Raw genomic sequence first — 16,430 nt, forward strand, 5'->3', positions numbered from 1 at the left:
GACTTCTTACCCAAGCGTCTTAGCCGATCGCACCACCTCATAAGCTAGCTAATGAAGCAACACAAGCGGGACACTTTAGGCTGAGGAGTAAGTTTCACACATCCCCATGTGCTACACTCACCGATAGATATACACCCCGTAATGAGATGGCTAGTTGTCTCTCTTTCTCTCTGGTGCCCTGAAATGTTATTTCTAAGAGGGCCTTAATAGATACCTTGGGGCTGAGATGCACACAAATTAAATAGCCACATTAATGAAGAGTCTAGTGACGCACCTGTGCGTCAATCTAAGTAACATAATAAACAAATCCCCATCAAAATCTGTCAGTTTAAGCTAGAGAATCTGTTTTTGTTGTTGGCCTTATGCATCTGTGGTGGAGGTGGTCAAGCTACAACGATGTTTGTCAGACCATGAGACATCCTGAAAATCAGTATTCTCACGAAAATGTCTATAGCGTCCAAATGGTTTAATATGGAAAGATGAGACTCTCACAAACACAATAGTATTTTTCGTTTTTCTCTACGACCCCCACAAGCCCCACGGGACTCGTCTGAATGTAACGCATACAAATGAATGGAAGTATGGAGGTAGTTTTGTGCCAACAAAAATAAGGGGTTAAATATGTGTCAAATACAAATAAAAAATATATCCTAGATATAGGACAGACATTTCAAAACCTTATTCCTTATGATAACATTTTTCTATGGGCTATAGTAGTAAAGGCCAAATTCAATATTTTATCAAATAATGTTTAAAACCTTTTCTCAATAGGGGGGCGTCATTTCGACTTTGTAAAAATTCGTTCCCAAATTAAACTGCCTCGTACTCAATTCTTGCTCGTACAATATGCATATTATTATTACTATTGGATAGAAAACACTCTCTAGTTTCTAAAACCGTTTGAATTATATCTGTGAGTAAAACAGAACTCATTTTGCAGCAAACTTCCTGTCAGGAACTGAAAAATCTCAAATCGGGGGCTCTGTTCCAGGGTCAGTTTATAAATTTCCATGTAATCTATGGGTCGACATGCACTGCATACGCCTTCCCCTAGATGTCAGTAAGCAGTGAGAATTGGAATGGGGTGTCTGGGTAGTTCTGAGGCCGTATAAAAGCTCTTGGAACCGGGTGTGCACTCTTTTCAACGTTCATCATGACGCAAGACAGACCTCAGGATTGCATTCTGAAAGCTCTCGTTATAGGCTTTAGATATATCCGGCTCTGATTTTATTCGATATAGGTGTTAAAAACATCATAATGTAGTTATTTTAAACCGAGTTATATCAGTTTATATCAGTATATTGCGATTTTCGGTGTTTCATTTGTGCTGCGTTATAGTGAGTTGGGCACGTCTTCGCCACATGGCTAATGTTTACTGCTAATTCCAAAGTTGAAGACGACAATCTACAACCGAGCAACGATTCTTCTGGACAAAGGACAACTTGCACAAGATTCTGATGGAAGCTCATCAAATAGTAAGAACTATTTAAGATGTTAATTCGTTGTTCTGTTGAAAAATGTTAAACTACTATTCCGATATTAATTTCGGTGCGGTCTCACTTTAACGCACGCTGTATGTCGTAGTAACGTTAATTTTAAAAATCTAACACAGCGGTTGCATTAAGAACTAATGTATCTTTCATTTGCTGTCCAACCTGTATTTTTTAGTCAAGTTTATGATTAGTTATTGATTAGATTAGGTGCCTCTCCCAAGATTTCTCCCGACATTTTGTTTGCAGCTTGGCTGCTATTCTCATTGTATAACCACGATTTGTGCCGCTAAATATGCACATTTTCGAACAAACAATATATGTATTGTGTAATATGATGTTATAGGTCTGTCATCTGATGAAGTTTTGAGAAGGTTAGTGAAACATTTAATATCTTTTGCTGGTTTATTCGCTATCGCTAACGTGCATGAATCAATGCTGCTGTGTGGTTGGCTATTGTAGTAAGCTAATATAATGCTAAATTGTGTTTTCGCTGTAAAACACTTAAAAAATCTGAAATATTGGCTGGATTCACGAGATCTTTGTCTTTCATTTGCTGTACGCTGTGTATTTTTCATAAATGTTTTATGATGAGTATTTAGGTAATTCACATTGCTCTCTGTAGTTATTCTAGTTGCTTTGGTGAGAGTTGTGATGGTGGCTGCAATGTAAAACTATGATTTATACCTGAAATATGCACATTTTTCGAACAAAACATATGCTATACAATAAATATGTTATCAGACTGTCATCTGATGAAGTTGTTTCTTGGTTAGTGACTATTTATATCTTTATTTGGTCGAATTTGTGATAGCTACCTATGCAGTAAAAAAATGGTGGGAAAAAAAGTTGTGTATTTTGCTATCGTCGTTAGCTAATAGAAATACATATTGTGTCTTCCCTGTAAAACATTTTAAAAATCAGAAATGATGGCTGGATTCACAAGATGTTTATCTTTCATCTGGTGTCTTGGACTTGTGATTTCATGATATTTAGATGCTAGTATTTACTTGTGGCGCTATGCTAGGCTATGCTAGTCAGCTTTTTTACTGATGAGGGTGCTCCCGGATCCGGGATTGGGACCAATTAGAAGTTAATAATGTTCAAATAGCTAAAGAATCCATGGTATGACCATCTTAAAACAATTCCATATGTAAACTTTTTTTTACCCCTTTTTTCATGATATCCAATTAGTAGTTACAGTCTTGTCCCATCACTGGAACTCCCCTATGGACTTGGGAGAGGCGAAGGTCGAGAGCCATGCGTCCTCCGAAACACAACCTTGCCAAGCCGCACTGCTTCTTGACACACTTCTTAACCCGGAAGCCAGCCGCACCAATGTGTCGGAGGAAACACCGTCCAGCTGGCGACAGTAGTCAGCTTGCAGGTGACTGGCCCGCCACTAGGATTTCGCTAGAGCGCCATGGGACAAGAAAATCCCGGCCGGCCAAACCCTCCCCTAACCAGGACGACGCTGGGCCAGTGTATTAGACCACTGCGCCACTCGGGAAGCCCTCCATATGTTAACTTCTTAGAACCCCCCACACCCTAACGGCTTAGACTTTTAGAGGTTTTTAAAGGGGGTCTGCGGGAGGGGATTGATGATGAAGGAATTATGAATCCATTTATCATCATGAGGGGATCTGTGTAGTAGGAATAGTACAATATATTAAAATGTTTTTTTATGGCATTTTATCGTATACATCTGAAGCAGCCTTGGTCCTTCACAATTTAATTTACCCCAAAGTATCAAATGTCAAACATATTGTTGCACAAAAAAGCAAACCCCTAGGTAGCCTTACCTTTGAGAGAAATGTAAGGAGGCTACTTCCTGTTCAAGTCACATACAAACACACAATATCACTGGTAACAATACGAGTCAATTCTCATTACTTTGTGGGTGTAATCCCCTCTAGAAGATGGACTCAAGGTCACAGGCACTCTGGTCCTCCTGAGCCATACAATAACAGCACCCGGCTTCCCCACAGAAGAAGCTGTCTCTTTGTATTCCAGGGAACATCACTGAGTGCTCTCTCAGCTCTCAACACTGCCGCTCCCTTCTCCATTCATATAGCCTACCATGTGACTTTAGTCCTTCACATCAGCCTCTCTGGAATAAGTAGAAGCTTCCATGTTTCCAATCGGCAAGTCTGAGCATTCTTTGCTTGCTTTGCCTTTCTAGCAATCAATGAAAAACTCAATGAAGTGCCATTTTTCTCTTCACCTTTTTGCTGATCTGTGCTTCTCAACTATTCACTTAGAGAGTATTGATGTCTGTGCTCTCTACAATATCCTTGATAGATTTGAGCTTGAAACATCCACATCCATAAAAGCAATTTGGGAGGATGAAAATTGAAAACCCTCTGACGTTAAGAGGTCTGTATTAGAGATAAACCCAGTGATCTTTTTATATGGTCATTGGACCTCGAGGGCTTCTGCTTGAGCATGAATGTCAGTTTTAGCCACATATAGAGAACTGTTACGATGTGTTCTTGCCCTGGATTGGCCATACTGGATGGTATGAGTTCCAAGTCACATTTTGGTGTGCATGCGTGCGTCCATGCGTGCGTGCATATTGGTTTTACGAACCCACCAAAAAGGCCATTGCGAGAGCACTTTGCGCAGAGGAAGCCAATGACTATGATTCACAAGGTATTTGAGGGGCTTCCGGACAAGCACAAATCAAAGTAACTACTCCACCCACAGGCACCGAGCCACACAGATGCAGAGATTCTTATCGAGAGAATGGAGGGGAGAATTAAGAGTGTGCACATGAAGACTTGACATGAGGCTGGTGGAACAGCTAGATGGAATATACAGTATCCCCATGTGATCCATCATGGAGCTGTAGGTGCAGTGAATACATAATGACACATATGAGGACATTGGCCTGGTTGCATAAAACAACTTAAGTGTTTCCTTTAAGGGTTTACCTTAAGGAAACCACTCAAACATTTCCTTAGGTAAGTGTCATGTCTGCTCCCGCTACCCCACTCTGGCGCTGGAGGGCTGCTCATCATTACGCAGACCTGTCACCATCGTTACGCACATCAGCGCTTCATCAGACTCACCTGGACTTCATCACGTCATTGATTGCCTCCCCTATATCTGGCACGTCCTCAGTTTCATTCCCTTGTCTGCATTGATGTTGTTTTGTTTTTCTTGTCCAGATGCTGTTCTTGTTTAGTTTCATGTCTATTTATGATTAACTTTTTCACCCTGTACTTGCTTCCCGTCTCCCAGTGTCTGTGGTTACGGAACCGTTACAGGTAAGGGCATAATGAAGCACTTTCCTGCAGTCTAATGACCTAGTGGCTTTATGGGTGTAATGTTGTTCATATTTTTCATAATTAATAAACTATTTCAAAAACCCGCCGAAAATCCGGTGTTTCTATGTCAAACGGTTTTGTTATATTTCAGTCTTTTGTGATGTGTGTGTGTATATAAAGTGTGAAATTGAGTACAATTTACCTGTACCATGTCATATATATATATATAATATACACTGCTCAAAAAAATAAAGGGAACACTAAAATAACACATCCTAGATCTGAATGAATGAAATATTCTTATTAAATACTTTTTTCTTTACATAGTTGAATGTGCTGACAACAAAATCACACAAAAATTATCAATGGAAATCAAATTTATCAACCCATGGAGGTCTGGATTTGGAGTCACACTCAAAATTAAAGTGGGAAACCACACTACAGGCTGATCCAACTTTGATGTAATGTCCTTAAAACAAGTCAAAATAAGGCTCAGTAGTGTGTGTGGCCTCCACGTGCCTGTATGACCTCCCTACAACGCCTGGGCATGCTCCTGATGAGGTGGCGGATGGTCTCCTGAGGGATCTCCTCCCAGACCTGGACTAAAGCATCCGCCAACTCCTGGACAGTCTGTGGTGCAACGTGGCGTTGGTGGATGGAGCGAGACATGATGTCCCAGATGTGCTCAATTGGATTCAGGTCTGGGGAACGGTCCATAGCATCAATGCCTTACTCTTGCAGGAACTGCTGACACACTCCAGCCACATGAGGTCTAGCATTGTCTTGCATTAGGAGGAACCCAGGGCCAACCGCACCAGCATATGGTCTCACAAGGGGTCTGAGGATCTCATCTCGGTACCTAATGGCAGTCAGGCTACCTCTGGTGAGCACATGGAGGGCTGTGCGGCCCCCCAAAGAAATGCCACCCCACACCATGACTGACCCACCGCCAAACCGGTCATGCTGGAGGATGTTGCAGGCAGCAGAACGTTCTCCACGGCGTCTCCAGACTCTGTCACGTCTGTCACGTGCTCAGTGTGAACCTGTTTCATCTGTGAAGAGCACAGGGCGCCAGTGGCGAATTTGCCAATCTTGGTGTTCTCTGGCAAATGCCAAACTTCCTGCACGGTGTTGGGATGTAAGCACAACCCCCACCTGTGGACGTCGGGCCCTCATACCACCCTCATGGAGTCTGTTTCTGACCGTTTGAGCAGACACATGCACATTTGTGGCCTGCTGGAGGTCATTTTGCAGGGCTCTGGCAGTGCTCCTCCTTGCACAAAGGCGGAGGTAGCGGTCCTGCTGCTGGGTTGTTGCCCTCCTACGGCCTCCTCCACGATCTCCTGATGTACTGGCCTGTCTCCTGGTAGCGCCTCCATGCTCTGGACACTACGCTGACAGACACAGCAAACCTTCTTGCCACAGCTCGCATTGATGTGCCATCCTGGATGAGCTGCACTACCTGAGCCACTTGTGTGGGTTGTAGACTCCGTCTCATGCTTTACACTAGAGTGAGAGCACCGCCAGCATTCAAAAGTGACCAAGTGTGGTCACCACCTGCAGAACCACTCCTTTATTGGGGGTGTCTTGCTAATTGCCTATAATTTCCATCTGTTGTCTATTCCATTTGCAAAACAGCATGTGAAATTTATTGTCAATCAGTGTTGCTTCCTAAGTGGACAGTTTGATTTCACAGAAGTGTGATTGACTTGGAGTTACATTGTGTTGTTTAAGTGTTCCCTTTATTTTTTTGAGCAGTGTATATATATATATATATATATATATATATATATATATATATATATATATATATAGAGAGAGAGAGAGAGAGAGAGAGATATAGTTGTCTTTTTTTTAAGCCCGTAACCATGTGTGTGAGGTATATACTTTTGTTTCAAAGTAGATTTGTTTAAGACTACCAAGAAACACTCTGTGTGACCCTGATTTATTTAGCCCACTGCAGTAAAAGGTGTAAGGTTTTGCAGTAGTTTGAAGGCATGTATGACAGAAAGAGTCTCTGGTTACCATGGAGACAAACTGATTCACTGATACAATGTCTTGTCAAAAAGATCACGTTTATTTTGGGAGATGCCAAATATAACTTCTACATTCAAGAGAAACACATTGAGTCAGAAGATAATAAAACACTTATTTTAGCAACTTTTTCTCAACTTGTTTATATTACTTTTTAGCACGTCAAGTTAACTTTGGCCTTGTAGCCATGGATTGTGCACCTTCTATTGTTTAGCGAAGTAGCTAGCTGGTGGATGTTTTCTTTTTGAAACCAGGGCCTAGGAAAGCAACATTCACCTCCACAAATGCTGTTTACATTATCCATACTGAATGAAGCATTTAAGGGACCTCAAGAGCAACCTTAACTTTTTCACTTGATTTAAGGGGGAAATTCACCTTAATGTTTTGTGCAACTGAATTAAAAACCTCTAAAAGGGGGGAACCGCTTTGAATAACACAAAGACAAAAATTGCTACAGTCAGAAGTTGGCACAGCAGTGTTACCGACTTCAAATTAGTCCTGTGACATTAGTGGGGGTTGTGCAAAAAAATGGAGAACAGCATTGTGTTCATGCGATTCTCCCTTTTCCATAGTGGGGTCATATTCGTTTTTTCGCTCAAACTGGATGCTACAGACAGAAGTTGGCACATCAGCATTACTGACTTAAAACCAGTCCCGTGATCCTTGTGGGGGTTATAGAGCAAAATGGAGAACCCCATCATGTTCGTGAGAATCTCCCCCTTCTATAGTTTGTAGGATGCTACAGAAATTTTTGTGAGAAGACAATTTTTGGGACGTGTCATGGTCTGACAAACACCGCCGTAGCATGGCTACCTTCCACCGCAGATGCGGAAGGCTGACATAGGATGTGGTGGATTGAGACGCAGCCCACATCGATCTTAAAATGACCGTTTTTATTATGCTACACGGGTGCGTCAATTATAGACCCTTAAGGATTAAAGTTAAGGAAACTAAGGGGAAAATTCACTTAAGATGTTTTATTCATCCAAGCCCCTTTTCCTTTGTTGCAAAAGAATGTGTTCAGAATTCTTATGAATAAAGCAATGATATCACCATGACCTTACCTTACACAGGGTGCATAGCATATGCCTTCTCAAATGTGACATTTTCTCTGGGTTTGTAAACATGAAAGTAGATAGCAAACATTGATTTGAAAAAGGCAGTGTTTGAATTGAGCATTTAATGCAAACTACCCTCATCAGTGCTGCCACTGTAATGGAATATAACGTTATGACGTCCACTGAGAGAGAAGTCTAAAAATATTCTTACACCCTAATACTAATCCCTGGTGAGAAAATCACTCTGCCCTGCATCAGCTTTAAGCAGAGCGTTTCTCTGAAAAACGAACATTGCTGCCTGCCTGCGGTAAACCCTGATTCTGTGCTCCCTTCGACCTACGGCTGCCTGGCTGGATCCAACTCTCTGCTTTCTCTCTCCACAAAACGAGGCTTGAGAAAAAAATAAATCCCATTTTAATTGTCCCCATGTGACCTGTCCCCAAAAGAATACAAGAGAAAGATGCATTTTTAAGGGCACTTCTTTCAAGTGTGGCCAGATTTATTAGGAAGTGCCTTACTTCTTTGGGGGATTTTTGTTGGGCCTATTTAAACAAAGAGTCACTGACCCGGTCATGGTGCGAGTGGATTACTACAGTCCATTTTCCTGCAGCGTTCAACTGAAGACCAGCCAGGCCAGCAGGGCACAACTGAGCCGATGTTATGGCAACGTTGTGGCAACAATTCAGCAATGATCCACAGTGGGATGAGAGGGAACCTCACCCAGGGGGGAGAGAAGGGAGACTGGAAACCTGGATGCTTGGTGTGTTTTGGGACTTGGGAGAAGCCTATTATTTTGTCAACATTTCCAGTGACATTATTTGAGGGAAAAAGCTGCTTGGGTTGTTGGTAAGGCAAGTCCCTGAGGAGAGGTCTATATTAAGAAGGCTAGAAGACATGCCCAAGTAGACACCATGAGACAAGTAATTTTAATAGAGCAGTCTGAGGAGGAGAGCTGAGGAAAGCAAAAGCATATTGTTATTCCAATCACTTTTATTCCATTGCTTTTATATAAAGTCTCAGATAACAATGCTACTGCATACACGTACGCATGGTTATGAGAAAACACTACTGAAGCTGTTTTACCCTTTTCTATGAACAAAGTGAAAATAGAAGACTGCAAAGCACATACAGTCTGAAATGGCTGCAGTGGAAAAAACATCTTTGGAAAAAAACAAGGAAAATCCAAGTCATGGAAAAGCTCTGACTGTGCGGCCACTCCTTTTATGAGCCATCACTGGAAAGAAAAGCCCTACCTAACCCAAGCGCTACCTTACCACCCTTCTTTCAGACACCTCTCTTTGTCTACACACTTGAAAAGCGTTTGAAAAGCTCAATTTGTGGGGAGCTGTGGGGTGAGGTGGTGGTGGTGCCAGATGCAGGGCCCCTGGTAGATCATACATCAGATGATTTATGAGCTCCCCACACCACTTAGTAATTCTCCTCATGCAGACTGCAGTGTCACTAGCTGGTCCTCTGTGTTGCTGGGCCCGGAGCCCTGGGGAGCAGTGGCGCGGCACATGACTGGCCTGCGTCCCAAATGGAACCCTATTCCCTATTTAGTGCATTACTTTTGACCAGAGGGCTATGAGATTTCCATATGGAACCTGGTCAAAATTAGTGCACTAAATAAAGAATAGGGTGCCATTTGGGGCGCACCTGGTCTGCCTGCAGAGAGGAAGAGACCTGCGTTTCAATGTCTTTCTGACGCCTCCACTGGATTAGCTACCGCTCACTCAACTCTATTGATCACTGATTAAGCTCGCTCTCTCTCGCTCTCTCTCGCTCTCTCGTGCTCTCTCTCGCTCTCTCTCGCTCTCTCTCTCTCTCTCTCTCTCTCGCTCTCTCTCTCTCGCTCTCTCTCGCTCTCTCTCTCTCTCTCTCTCTCTCTCGCTCTCTCTCTCTCTCTCTCTCTCTCTCTCTCTCTCTCAATTCAAAGGGCAATATTGGCATGGGAAACATATGTTTACATTTTACATTGGCAAAGCAAGTGAAATAGATAATAAACAATATAAAATGAACAGTTAACATTACACTCACAAAAGTTCCAAAGAAATAGAGACATTTCAAATGCCATATTATAGCTATATACAGTGTTGTGACGATGTGCAAATAGTTAAAGTACAAAAGGGAAAATAAATAAACAGAAATATGGGTTGTATTTACAATGGTGTTTGTTCTTCACTGGTTGCCCTTTTCTTGTTGCAACATGTCACAAATCTCGCTGCTGTGATGGCACACTGGTATTTCACGTAATAGGTATGGTAGTTTATCAAAATTGGATTTGTTATCGAATTCTTTGTGGGTCTGTGTAATCTGAGGGAGATACAGTGCATTCTGAAAGTATTCAGATCACTTGACTTTTTCCACAATTTGTTACGTTACGGCCTTATTCTAAAATATACAGTTGAAGTTGGAAGTTTACATACACTTAGGTTGGAGTCATTAAAACTCGTTTTTCAACCACTCCCCAAATTTCTTGTTAACAAACTATAGTTTTGGCAAGTCGGTTAGGACATCTATTTTTTTTGCACATATTTTTGCATGACACAAGTAATTTTTACAACAATTGTTTACAGACAGATTATTTCACTTATTCACTGTATCACAATTCCAGTGGGTCAGAAGTTTACATACACTAAGTTGACTGTGCCTTTAAACTGCTTGGAAAATTCCAGAACATGATGTCATGGCTTTAGAAGCTTCTGATAGGCTAATTAACATAATTTGAGTCAATTGGAGGTGTACCTGTGGATGTATTTCAAGGCCTACCTTTAAATGCAGTGCCTCTTTGCTTGACATCATGGGAAAATCAAAAGAAATCAGCCAAGACCTCAGAAAAAAAATGGTAGACCTCCACAAGTCTGGTTCATCCTTGGGAGCAATTTCCAAATGCCTGAAGGTACCACGTTCATCTGTACAAACAATAGTACGCAAGTATAAACACCATGGGACCACGCAGCCGTCATACCGCTCAGGAAGGAGACGCGTTCTGTCTCCTAGAAATGAACGTACTTTGGTGCGAAAAGTGCAAATCAATCCCAGAACAGCAAAGGACCTTGTGAAGATGCTGGAGGAAACAGGTACAAAAGTATCTATATCGACTGTAAAACGAGTCCTATATCGACATAACCTGAAAGGCCGCTCAGCAAGGAAGAAGCCAATGCTCCAAAACAGCCATAAAAAAGCCAGACTACGGTTTGCAACTGCACATGGGGACAAAGATCGTACTTTTTGGAGAAATGTCTTCTGGTCTGATGAAACAAAAATGGAACTGACCATCGCTATGTTTGGCGGAAAAAGGGGGACGCTCGAAAGCCGAAGAACACCATCCCAACCGTGAAGCACGGGGGTGGCAGCATCATGTTGTGGGGGTGCTTTGCTGCAGGAGGGACTGGTGCACTTCACAAAATAGATGGCATCATGAGGATGGAAAATTATGTGGATATATTGAAGCAACATCTCAAGACATCAGTCAGGAAGTTAAAACTTGGTCGCAAATGGGTCTGCCAAATGGACAATGACCCCAAGCATACTTCCAAAGTTGTGGCAAAATGGCTTAAGGACAACAAAGTCAAGGTATTGGAGTGGCCGTCACAAAGCCCTATACCTCATTCCTATAGAAAATGTGTGGGCAGAACTGAAAAAGCGTGTGCGAACAAGGAGGCCTACAAACCTGACTCAGTTACACCAGCTCTGTCAGGAGGAATAGGCCAAAATTCACCCAACTTATTGTGGGAAGTGTGTGGAAGGCTGCCCGAAACATTTGACCCAAGTTAAACAATTTAAAGGCAATGCTACCAAATACTAATTGAGTGTATGTAAACTTGTGACCCACTGGGAATGTGATGAAAGAAATAAAAGCTGAAATAAATCATTCTCTCTACTATTATTCTGACATTTCACATTCTTAAAATAAAGTGGTGATCTTAACTGACCTAAAACAGGGAATTTTGACTAGGATTAAATGTCAGGAATTGTGAAAAACTGAGTTTAAATGTATTTGGCTAAGGTGTATGTAAACTTTTGACTTCAACTGTATATTTTTTTAAATATTAAACAAATTCTCATCAATCTACACACAATACCATATAATGACAAAGCGAAACAGGTTTTTTGACATTTTTGCAAATTTATAAAAAACAGATACCTTATTTACATAATTATTCAGACCCTTTGCTATGAGACTCGAAATTGAGTTAAGGTGTATCCTGTTTCCATTGATCATCCTTGTTTCTACAACTTGATTGGAGTCCACCTGTGATAAATTCAATTGATTGGACATGCTTTGGAAAGGCACACACCTGTCTATGTAAGGTCCCACAGTTGACAGTGCATTTCAGAGGAAAAAACGAATTCATGAGATTGAAGGAATTGTCAGTAGAGCTTCGAGACAGGATTGTGTCGAGGCACAGATCTGGGGAAGGGGGGGGGCTTGGTTAGGGAGGTGACCAAAAACCCGATGGTCACTCTGACAAAGCTCCAGAGTTCATCTGTGGAGATGGGAGAATCTTTCAGAAGGACAACCATCTCTGCAGCACCACCAATCAGGCCCTTATGGTAGAGTGGCCAGATGCAAGCCACTCCTCAGTAAAATACACATGACAGCGTGCTTGGAGTTTGCCAAAAGGGACCTAAAGACTCCCAGACCATGAGAAACAAGATTCTCTGGTCTGATGAAACCAAGATTGAACTCTTTGGCCTGTATGAAAGCATCACATCTGGAGGAAACCTGGCACCATCCCTGGGGATGTTTTTCAGTGGCAGGGACTAGGAGACTAGTCAGGATCGAGCGAAAGATGAACGGAGAAAAGTACAGAGAGATCCTTGATGAAAACCTGCTCAGGACCTCAGACCGGGACGAAGGTTCACCTTCCAACAGGACAACGACCCTAAGTACACAGCCAGGACAACAGAGGAGTGGATTCGGGACTGACAGAGCTTGAGATGATCAGTAGAGAAGAATGGGAGAAGTTCCCCAAATACAGGTGTGACACTTGTAGTGTCAGACCCAAGAAGACTCAAGGCTGTAAATGCTGCCAAAGGTGCTTCAAAGTACTAAGTAAAGGGTCTGAATACTAATGTAAATGTGATATTTCTCTTTTTATGTTAAATAAATTAGCAAAAATTTCTAAACCTGTTTTTGCTTTGTCATTATGGGGTATTGTGTGTAGATGAGGGGGGGGAAACTATTGAATCCATTTTAGAATAAAGCTGTAACGTAACAAAATGTGGAAAAAGTCAAGTGGTCTGAATACTTTTCCAATTGCACTGTATGTGTCTCCAATATGGTCATACATTTGGCAGGAGGTTAGGAAGTGCAGCTCAGTTTCCACCACATTTTGTGGGCAGTGTGCACACAGCCTGTCTTCTCTTGAGAGCCAGGTCTGTCGGTAGCATCTCTCAATAGTAAGATTATGCTCACTGAGCCTGTACATAGTCAAAGCTTTCCTTAATTGTGGGTCAGTCACAGTGGTCAGGTATTCTGCCACTGTGTACTCTCTGTTAAGGGCCAAATAGCATTCTAGTTTGCTCTGTTTTATTGTAAATTATTTCCAATGTGTCAAGTAATTATCTTTTTGTTTTCTCATGATTTGGTTGGGTCTAATTGTGTTGCTGTCTTGGGGTCTGTTTGTGTTTGTGAACAGAGCCCCAGGACCAGCTTCCTTAGGGGACTCTTCTCCAGGTTCATCTCTCTGTAGGTGATGGCTTTGTTATGGAAGGTTTGGGAATCCATTCCTTTTAGCTGGTTGTAGAATTGAACAGCTCTTTTCTGGATTTTTATAATTAGCGTGTATCGGTCTAATTCTGCTTTGCATGCATTATCTGTGGTTTTACGTTGTACACAGAGGATGTTTTTGCAGAATTTTGCATGCAGAGTCTCAATTTGGTGTTTGTCACATTTTGTGAATTCTTGGTTGGTGAGCGGACCCCAGACCTCAACCATAAAGGGCAATGGGTTCTGTAACTAATTCAAGTATTTTTTGCCAGATCATAATTGGTATGTCGAAATTTATGTTCCTTTTGATTACATAGAATATTGTTTCCCAACCAGGGGTACTAGGTACTTGGCCTACACATTGGGGTACTTGAAAAGACTCATGAGGGAGCTCTGCTTTCCTGCTCCAACTGGACCAAACCTGGGGCCCAACCTGGGGCATGACATTTTCATTGAGTGCCGAGGCTTCGCTAAGGTGCTGCCACTATGAAGCCTCAGCTGATTTAGAGACGTGGTTGCCATCGCCATCCCGTTGCTTTCAAAACAGGGGAGACCATTTTGAACCCAGTCTGCGTTCTTAATGCCACCCTGTTCAAAAGTAGTGCAGTAAATAAGGAATATGGTGCCATATGGGATTCAGCCCCAGGCATTCCTATCAGTCCCACAGCTCCGACCTTTCCACCAACGCTTGCCCACAGGGAAATACCGATTAGCATTGCTATGCTGGGTTGGCATGCCACTGTGTGTGTGTGTGTGTGGTGGGGGGGGGGGGGGGGGGGTGCATGTGTGTGTTTCTATGTGTTTCTATGTGTGTGTGCATACAGGAATTTGTGTGTGAGGGGATTGTTTGGTAGGTGAGCTGGGCCAGCAGGTTGTACTCTACAGTATCACTGCTTTAAGCAAGTGTTGTAGGCTTACTGTATGTAATTCACTTGTGCTGACTGCAACCTCTTCAAGTCCAGTAGTGGCTGCAACCTCTTCAAATACAGTAGTGGCTGTACGCTCTAATTGAAATACTACTTCCTAGTAGTCTGTCTATTGAGTTAAGATTTGTTGCAGTATTTGCTATAGAATTTCACTTGAGCATAGGAGCTTTTCTATTGTCAATATCCAGAACATCACATTAGGTAATGTTTTCATCTCAAATATATGTAGAGGTAGGACCTAAAGATAGAAACATTGAAACAGTATTATGACAACATGATACAGTTGGGATATGTCTAAACCAATATTTCTATGAGGCATATTTCTTGGAATATAGGGGGGGGGGGTGTGACTCATCGCTCCCTCAATCCCAGTCTGGGTATAAATAGACACACACACACACCTTCCACGCCCTGCTGCCATTACATAAGATTGGAGCGTGGGAGATGCGATGCAAGCCATATATAATTCATCAATTTTGGATTGGATCTAGCCTCAGCTCCCATCTGACCACAAGACAGAACCCCCCCCCCCTCAACACACGCGCACACATTCACACGCACTCACAAGCAGGTCTTCCAGTGTATATTTCCATCTTTGTCACTCTGAGCTGTACATTCCAGTCAAATGACTGAAACATAATATACTAAGAGCTTCCTGAATATGGTGGCTTGACATGCTCTGAGATTTGGTCCTTTGTAGGAAGTGCCAATGGTGTCGTGTTGAGCCACAAAACAGTTGCATTCACTGCATTCACTTCTGACAACAAGATCCGAGTTTGGGAAACCCTGTCCTAGGGTAAAAGTTGAATACCCTTGCTATAGAACAGGGATGTCAAACTCATTCCATGGAGGGCCTAGTGTCTGCTGGTCTTTGTTTTTTCCTTTCAATTAAGACCTATTGCTATTATAAACTGGTTACCAACGTAATTGATGAAAGGGGTTACTTTGGCTCCTGAGATGCGCAGCGGTCTAAGGCACTGCATCTTAGTGGTAGAGGCGTCACTACAGACACCCTGGTTTGAATCAAGGCTGTATCACAACCGGTCGTGATTGGGAGTCCCATATGGCGGCGCACAATTGGCCCAGCGTCGTACAGAATTGGCCGGTGTAGGCCGTCATGGTAAATAAGAATTTGTTCTTATTAACTGACTTGCCTAGTTAAATAAAATAAAATACATTTTTTAAAGGGTTAATAGAAAATACTTAATAGATAGATAGTCAATCTGAATGAATTATACTGACAAAAGGGGACCTTTTTACCTGAGGGTAAAAGATCAAGAAATGCACGTAGGAAGGCATCGTCAAAGACGGAAGAGGAAGCGAGGCATTCCACTCCCTCATTTTTTCTGGTTTGTATACAGTCAATGAACTAAGCATACCAGACCCAGCTGCTAATGCATTGGTACCTATGGGAGAACCACCCTGTTAAGCACAATTTTTTTCAATGGTAAATGGCCTGAGTGGGACATCTTCATTTATTTGCCATCTTTGGCATCGTTTTTCCTCCACCACTGATACCAACTCTCCTGACCTCCATGTTCTTTTCTTGATGAAGAGTTAGTGCTCATCATTTAAATTAACATTTAAAGATGCACTATGCAGAAATGGCTCCGCCATTTACTGGTTTCTAAAATTCGAATAGTTCACCTAATTTTAGTTTGTGACAAAACAAGCAAGTATAGTGCAGAGAATCATTGTACCATCTAAACCGCTGTGAAATATCTTTTTCATAACCAAAAATATAGAATTATCAGCTGTTTGAAGCTGGTGTACAAAACAGAAAGGAAAAGATGCAAAAACCAAACTTAAGCATGGGAAGCATAGAAATCGCGTGCATAGAACATATTTACCACTTATACTTGCTTTCAATGAGAATGACAGATCTATAACTCGTATTTCTATGTGAATTTGGTTGGGTCGCCCAAAAAGTTACATAT

Source organism: Salvelinus namaycush, chromosome 32, assembly GCF_016432855.1.
Source record: "Salvelinus namaycush isolate Seneca chromosome 32, SaNama_1.0, whole genome shotgun sequence".
NCBI classification, from domain to species: Eukaryota; Metazoa; Chordata; class Actinopteri; order Salmoniformes; family Salmonidae; genus Salvelinus; species Salvelinus namaycush.